General features: G+C 38.9%; 1 pseudogene; it reads left to right on the top strand.

Annotated features, from left to right (window-relative positions):
- The first annotated feature begins 5,333 nt into the window (after positions 1–5,333).
- On the top strand, positions 5,334–5,437 carry LOC123801310 (U2 spliceosomal RNA; annotated as a pseudogene).
- The last annotated feature ends 2,278 nt before the right edge of the window (positions 5,438–7,715 follow it).

Here is a 7,715-nt window from a genome sequence, read left to right as displayed (position 1 = left end):
TTTTGACTCTCAGATCTCTAAATATAGCTCAAGCGTTGACCTGAGGTAATTCAAACATCAGTTTTGTTTTCAGGTTTTTGATACAAAAGTTCTGAGAGAAAGGAAGCCATTTGGGGGTTTGTGTGAGAAGAAGGTAAATCTAGACTGGGCATATGATCTGTGTAAAGTTGATCTCTACCCGCCGCATGGTCACCTCATGATCAAAACTTCTGGGGCAATGTCTCCCATGGTAATCCTGTGACTCTCACAAGATCCCAGCATGACTCCAGCCAGTGGGATTGTTCCTTGCTGTCATATTGACCCTCCAGTCATTCTGTGGGGGTTTTTAATGCTGATAGTGTGGAGAAGAATTGTAACAAAGTATAACAGAGAATGGAACAAAGCGACTTTATCCAAGAATGGTTTCCTCATCTTCACCACGAAGCTCCTGGCCCGGAAGCTCTCTGAACTTTGGCACTGATTATCTATTTCCCATATGTTCTATGCCCAGACTCAACCCTCTTTACATTGTTCTTAACAACAGCTATGTAGGATACTGAATGGCCCCAGGTCATTACAATAAAAGTCCCTGTTTTCTACCTCCCACCTTTAATTATCCTGTAATTTTTTGATAAACACAAAAACTTCATGCTTCAACCTTTCCTTGTAAGATCCTTAGACACCCCTTTTCACTTTCTTATTATTCGTTAGAGAATGACTATCTTCTGAGTATTCCCGCCAGCCAGCCAAAAATATTTTGACAAGCTTTCTCTGAGGTTTGTATTATGAAAATTACAGGTATTAGGGGGTTTTAAAAAAAATTTGAGACAATACTTTTTCAAACTACATATTCTCCTAATTCCAAAATACCATTATGCAACAACCCTCTCCCCATTAAAAGTCATTTATCTACATGGAAGGATAAGTGGATATTGAAGGAGTTTCCTAAATTTCTTCTGCTTTAATTGATCTCATCAAAGAACCTGTCTTAGTGGAGCGGGGGTGGGGGGTGATTCACAAAGAAATATCTAGTTAATCCACATATTTTGTGTAAGTATTGAATTCCCATTGTGGAGAGGGGCTTCGTGGAATTTTAGTCTGCTGAAATGGAGTGAAGCTGGGGGGAGAACGTCTGCCCTAGATGATCAGATATAAAAAATGGAGGTTCCAACCACACATACACACAAACATTAGTATATCAAAGTATTAGGTTAGTTCAACAAAATAGGAACCTTTGCTCTGCACCTGCCTCTCGGGGTACTTAATGAATGAATGCAGCTTCAGTTAGTGGCTCTGTGACTTTATTTTGGTTACCTTTTCTCTCCACTTCAGTTTTGTCCATTGTTATTTGAGTGTAATTTGCATTGGTTTTTCATTGCCCACCTTAGGAGACGCCACAGTGTGTTGGTGGTCGGGCTCCAGATTCTTCGCCTTTAGAGGATCTCTATTCTTATCTGCCTCATATGTTAGAATTTTCCATGAGAAAGTATTTGTAGAAGTGTCACCATCTTAATGAAGAGTAAAAGGCATGTGAGGAGATTATCTCTAAAGGTCCTTCTAGATCCCTAGAGAATCCATAATTCTAGAAAGCAGATGTTAGACCAATGCAATGGGGAGTGAAGGAAGAGCAGATAACATCTCAACACTTAATTATGCACTCAACCAATATTTATCGAGCACATTGCCTCGTCAAACATTTACTGGACACTTCGAAGAGGACTGTTTTCCAATCTTGAGAAGTTTTAAGCCTAGTGAAATGATGGTGAAAAGGGGGGAAGACATCAGCCCTAGATGCTCAGATAAAAAAAATAAAGACCTATGAAAATGTCATAATTTAGAAGGTAAAAAGACAAGTATTGCAAACTGTTTTGCCATATCTCAGCCCACATTGGCACAGTAAGTTAGGGTGTCTCAAACTCGGTACTGACACCTTGGACCAGACAGTTCTGTGTTGACTCCCCTGTGCATTAGGGTACTTAGCAGCACCTCCAGGCTCTGCTCACGCTATGCCCCTCTAGGTGTTGACAAACAAAAATGTCTTCAGACATTGCCAAACGTCCCCTGGAGAGCAAAATTGTCGATAGTGGAGAATCGTTGGAGTAACTAATTCTACCCTACCATTCATTTCCTGAGGGTAGAGACAATTTCAGGTTCATTTCTATGAATGACCAAAAGCAAGGAAACACCTAGGAAATGTTAGCTGAATTAAATTTGTAAGAGCAACGTGCTGATGAGTCTTTCCAGAGTCCTTCATTAATCACTTTCATGTTTGTAACTATCAAAATACTTGCGCGAGCAGGTAATCAACCAACATTTTATAAAGTTTCACGTATTGCCAACAGGGGCTGTGGGTTATCTTTGAATTGTAGCTTCTCTCCTCCAGACACTTACAGTGCATGTAGGGAGACAGTAATTGCACAGGTGGATACATATTAGCAGAAAATAGAGTATACAGAAAGGTCAAATGAAAGACCAGATAATGATTATCACAGGAGTTGGGCTTAGGGAGAAATCTTGGGTTGAGGTATTTAGGGAAGGCTTTGAAGGATAAGAGGATTTATAAAACCATGGAGATGGCTGGGAAAGTGTAGAATGAGGGAGAGTCTTAGGGAGACGTGGAAGGGTGACATACAGGAATAAAGGATAAGAAATCCAGATAGTTCTGTTCTTTCACACATTGAGGTCTGAAAAGTGCTGCTGGAACTGTAATTCGAACTTGGAAAATATATCTGTTGCAAATTTGCATGGAAATGGAATCTTCTTGCTTTATTTTTTGGCAGCATGGGAAGTATATAAAGCAGCTAGACAGTATTTGAAATTCAAACATTAATTGTCATTGAAATGACTTTACTGCTGAATAAGTCTCACATATAAGCCCTGTTTTGCCTTGTTATTTTTGGTTCAGTTCATTAAGGAACATTATCCGTTTGTAGCAACAGCTGTTTTCCAAAAGCCACACAAGGTTGAACAATAGCCATTGAGAGCAGTTCATCTCATTCAGAAAAATTTCAGTCTCAGCCCTGTGCCTGAAAAAGTCATAAAAAAAGGTTTACCAATGCTAAGTTATTGACTTTCTGTGTGGTTGAGCAATTCAGAATATTCAGCTTCTATTTCTGAACAAAAATTCTCAGAATTGCCAGTGGTTAAGACTACAAAAGTCCCTGAAGTTCACTCATGATGCCACTGTGTTTATAACACATGATCAGTTCAAATATTGTTTTCAAAGCACCTGCTCATGAATAGTCCAATGAATAATAACAGGTTTGAACATTACAGTTCCACAAGTTTTACACATCTGTCCATCTAAGCTTTGGTTCTGCTCCGTACCTATTTTCAGCACCATGAGCTGTCACACATCTTGGCAGATTCCACTTCAGGTTGTACAGTATCAGTTTTTTGTTTTGTTTTGTTTAACTTTGAAGATGTTTTCACCTGTGGTTTTTCCATACAGACTAAAAGAGGCTTCGGTCATGTCAGACTCTGAACTGACTCCTCAAATAAACAACTGAGCAATATTAATAACACTTATGAACTCCTCCAGAGCCAAGGAAACCCACTCAAACTAATTTGTCTTGTTTTTAAATTGGCCATCGATTTTGCTCTCAATGTCGTTTGTCTTCTGTTCAGATTATTCCCTCCATCTTTTTTTTTTTTTTTTTAACTTTCTCTAGCTTTGAAATTCCACTTTAGGAAACACTTTGGTATTGACTATTCTGAGAAATATTTGCTGGTTCCCTGGAGTTTCACTTCAACATACAATCTAGGCTTTATCATTATTATTATCATTATTATTATTATTATTATTATTAATTTTAAAAGGTTTTCTTGGGGCACCTGGGTGGCTCAGTTGGTTAAGCATCTGCCTTCAGCTCAGGTCATGATCCCAGAGTCCTGGGATTGAGCCCCTCTTCTGGCTCTCTGCTTGGTGGGGAGCCTGCTTTTCCCTCTCTCCGCTGCTCATGCTCTCTCCTGCTATCTCTTTCTCTCTCTCTTTCTGACAAATAAATAAATAAAATCTTTAAAGAAATAATACAATAAAAGGCTTTCTTAAAATACAGTTTTAAATATTTGCTTTTGTTTTTATTTTTTTCTTCTGGGGCTTTATCAATACCCATATTCTATTGCCTTTGCTAGTCTTCCATATCTGTCATTGTCTTAAAATCTTTTTTCTTATTCTTATTTTCTGTTTTATTTTTTACTTTAATCTCTTACAATTTTCATTTTCTTTGCTATGCCTCCTTTGTGTCTATTCTTGTCTTCTTTTTAATTTACTCTTTTCTCTTTTTTGGTAAACAATGTCAAATTTACAGAAAAATTTGAAAGTACAATACAAAGATAATTTGTCTCCCAAAGCTTTTGAAATTAAGTTGTAGATATGATGCCACATCATCACCAAATACTTATGTGAATTTCCTACTAATAAGGACATTTCCCTGTATAACCACAGCACAACTGTCTGATTAGAGATTGACTCTAATATGTTCAATGGTCAATCTAATCCTCAGACTTCATTCAAGTTTGGTAAATATCCCTAATACTGTCCTTTATAGCAAAAGGATCTTGTCCAGATTCTTACACTGCATTTAATTGTGACATTTCTTTAGTTTCCTGCTATCCAGAACCATTTCTCTACCTTTCCTTAGTTAGTTTTGGGCCTTGACACTTTTGAAGACTACTAGCTAGTAAATTTGTAGAATCCCTCTCAATTAGATTTGTTTATCCTTCATATTTAGAATTAATTTTTGTATCATTGGCAGTAAAAACACATGATCTAAGTAAGATGAGTTCTTAATGCATTCTATTCTGTGGCATGTTATTTAGATCCTCCTATCACTGGTAATGTTAACTTGGCCACTTGATTAAAGTATTGTCTGCCAAGTTTCTCTACCATAAACGTAACTTCTTTCTTAAAGTATTCTGTAAGGAGGTACTTTCGAACTATGTACATGCCCTACTCCTCATCATATTACTACTTAATTCATTTATTTACATTAGGATGGACTTGTGGATTTTTTTTTAATTCAACGGCCCATAATCCATTATTATCATTCTTTATTTTTATGTTGAAACAATCTCAAATTTGGCCATTGAGAGACACTTAATGATGGCTTCTGTGTCCTTTTGAGCTGACCTCATTACTCTTTGAGAACTTCTTCATTTTTCATGTACAACACCATGTTGCAGGCTAATCTTGTACTTTCCCTGCCCCAGGCCTGTAGTCATTCATTTTCCCAAAGAACTTTGGTTCCTTTTAGTAGAAAATGGTAATTAGAAGCCAAGATCTGGGTGCTGGGGCTGCTAATTGCTACTTCTCCCAGGCCCTCTCAGTGTAGAGAACTAGGGTACACACACACATCGCTTCTCGGCCTTTTGGCTAAGATCAAGTGTAGGGTACACACACACACACACACACTTATTTTTATTTCTCTATATTTTGAAAACCATGAGGTCATCCCAACATTTCCAATTCCAATCTACCTTCATAGAGTTCATTTCTGTTTTCTCCCTTTTCACCTTTTCATATTGTATCTTTATTCTCTGAGAAAACTGGCCTGAATATATTTATGTGATCAATGTTTCTGTATATAACCAATCTTCTATTTCTTCTGCCACTTCGTAGACACTTCTACTCCCCAAAGTGGATGGCCTTCTCATCCCACTTGAGCTCTGACATGGCCCCCTGGGCTGCTGCCCTCCCCAGTAAGACACTCTCCTTACCTGGTAGTGCAGCTTCTCCAGGCTAACATGCACCCTCCCCCCCCCCCCACACAGACACACATACTATGGATGCCTACCATGCTTGGCCTTGTCTAGTAGTTTTGGACTGCATTATTTGAGGAGAGAGAATTTTTTTTTTCTTTTTAATTATTTCCAGTGATCTCTTGCTTCTTATTTCATGTACTCCTTATGATTTCCAACTGTTTAACTTCTGACATTTTCTAGATCTGATTTGTGCTATTCTTTCAAAGGTACAGTAATTTTCTTAATGTCTTTTAGTTCATTTTGGATTCTTAGTTTTTACCTGATTTGTGGGCATATTTTTCTGTATTCTCATAGTCAGAATATGATAAGTTTAGGGGCACCTGGGTGGCACAGCAGTTAAGCGTCTGCCTTAGGCTCAGGGCGTGATCCCGGCATTATGGGATCGAGCCCCACATCAGGCTCTTCTGCTAGGAGCCTGCTTCTTCCTCTCCCACTCCCCCTGCTTGTGTTCCCTCTCTCACTGGCTGTCTCTGTCTCTGTCGAATAAATAAAGAAAATCTTAAAAAAAAAAAAAAGAATATGATAAGCTTATTTTAATATTTTTTTTCTTATAATTTGTGTTTTATGGGGCTAAATTGTATGCCTCTTTCCCTTTCGTGTTTAGATAAGGTGAGTTTTCTTTTGGGCTATTAGAAGGAATTGCCTATTGGGTGGGAGGGCTGGTGTAGGGTAGCTTTCCCAGCTGTAGAATTCAGTGACTCCCTTCTCTGTTACTGCCATGAAAAGCTTAATATATGGCCTCTCTGTGTAGCCTCACTGGATTCAGTAACATCGGATTCAAGAGCCAACTTGGACTCAATAACATTTTTCTGCCTCTAGCCCTGTGGACTCCAGTCTCCTTTGCTTCCATGCTGGGACTCTCTGTTCTATCGACTGTACTGCTGTTACAGAACTCCCTGGGATGTGCTTCCTTAGAGTCCTTCCTCTTTTTTTTATCTTCACTCTCCTGCTCTGTGCAACTTGGTGTTTGTTTCCAGTACTTTCCCCTCAAGGTGGAGTTTATCCTTGGGGCACCTGGATGGTATAGTTGGTTAAGCATCTGACTCTTGGTTTCAGCTCAGGTCATGATCTCACGGTCGTGGATTCGCGTCCCGTGTCAGGCTCTGTGCTAAGCGCAGAGCTTACTAAAGTTTCTCTCTTCTCTCCCTCTCTCCTTCTCTCTTTCTCAAATAATAAAATAAATCTTTAAAAAAAAGATGAAGTTTATCCTTTTGGAAATGAATGCTTGATAGTTATTTCTGAGATTTTCAAGGTCCCAGATGTCCTTAGCATTTTTTGAACCATATGAATCCCCCTCCCTTTTTTTTTGTATTTATCAAAATTCTGACCTTGTGAGAGTCTTTCCCTGTTGGTATTTCTCAGAACGATCCATATTGTTTTCTCATCAGGATAGTATTTTCTCTCCTTGTGGATGAGAATTTGGTAATATTTTAGTTTTGATAGCTTTTAAGATACAGTGGCAGATTTCCACCACAAGGTAATTAATTATATCATGCAGGTCCTGCTGCTATTGATGGTTTGGTCACAAATGGCTTTCAGGGGGATCTTGTTGAAGATGTTGTCCTTTTATCCTCCCGGTATTGGTGGATGTGTTTCCTTATCAGGAAATTTTGGTGAAATTGAAAACCACAAGATGCAGTGCCAACCCACTACTGGTGTCCTGGTTTTTGAATGAAGTGAATTCTTCTTGGGCCAGTTATTTGCAATAGAATAAAACACAGGGCCAGGAATTCTCTCTGGTTTGGAATGAAGCCATACAGTGAAACACGGCTTGTGTTTTTAAGGGTTTAAGCCCTGTTCACTTGGCTGAGAAAGAGCAGCACCTGCAGAGTTCCTCCTGCACCACAGAGTCGCTCCTAGTCTGTCACCTCTTTGTGGTGTTCAAAGGGATTCAATGACTTCCCAGGTGCCGCTTCCTCATCTCCAAACAAAAGGTCATTGATTCTACCCCCTTTCATGTGCCCTCCCATTTT

The sequence above is a fragment of the Ursus americanus genome, chromosome 4 (assembly GCF_024610735.1).
Source record: "Ursus americanus isolate L20-20 chromosome 4, mUrsAme1.1.p, whole genome shotgun sequence".
NCBI lineage: Eukaryota > Metazoa > Chordata > Mammalia > Carnivora > Ursidae > Ursus > Ursus americanus.
The sequence above is the reverse complement of the archived record's forward strand: the minus strand, read 5'-3'. Positions and strand labels throughout refer to the sequence as shown.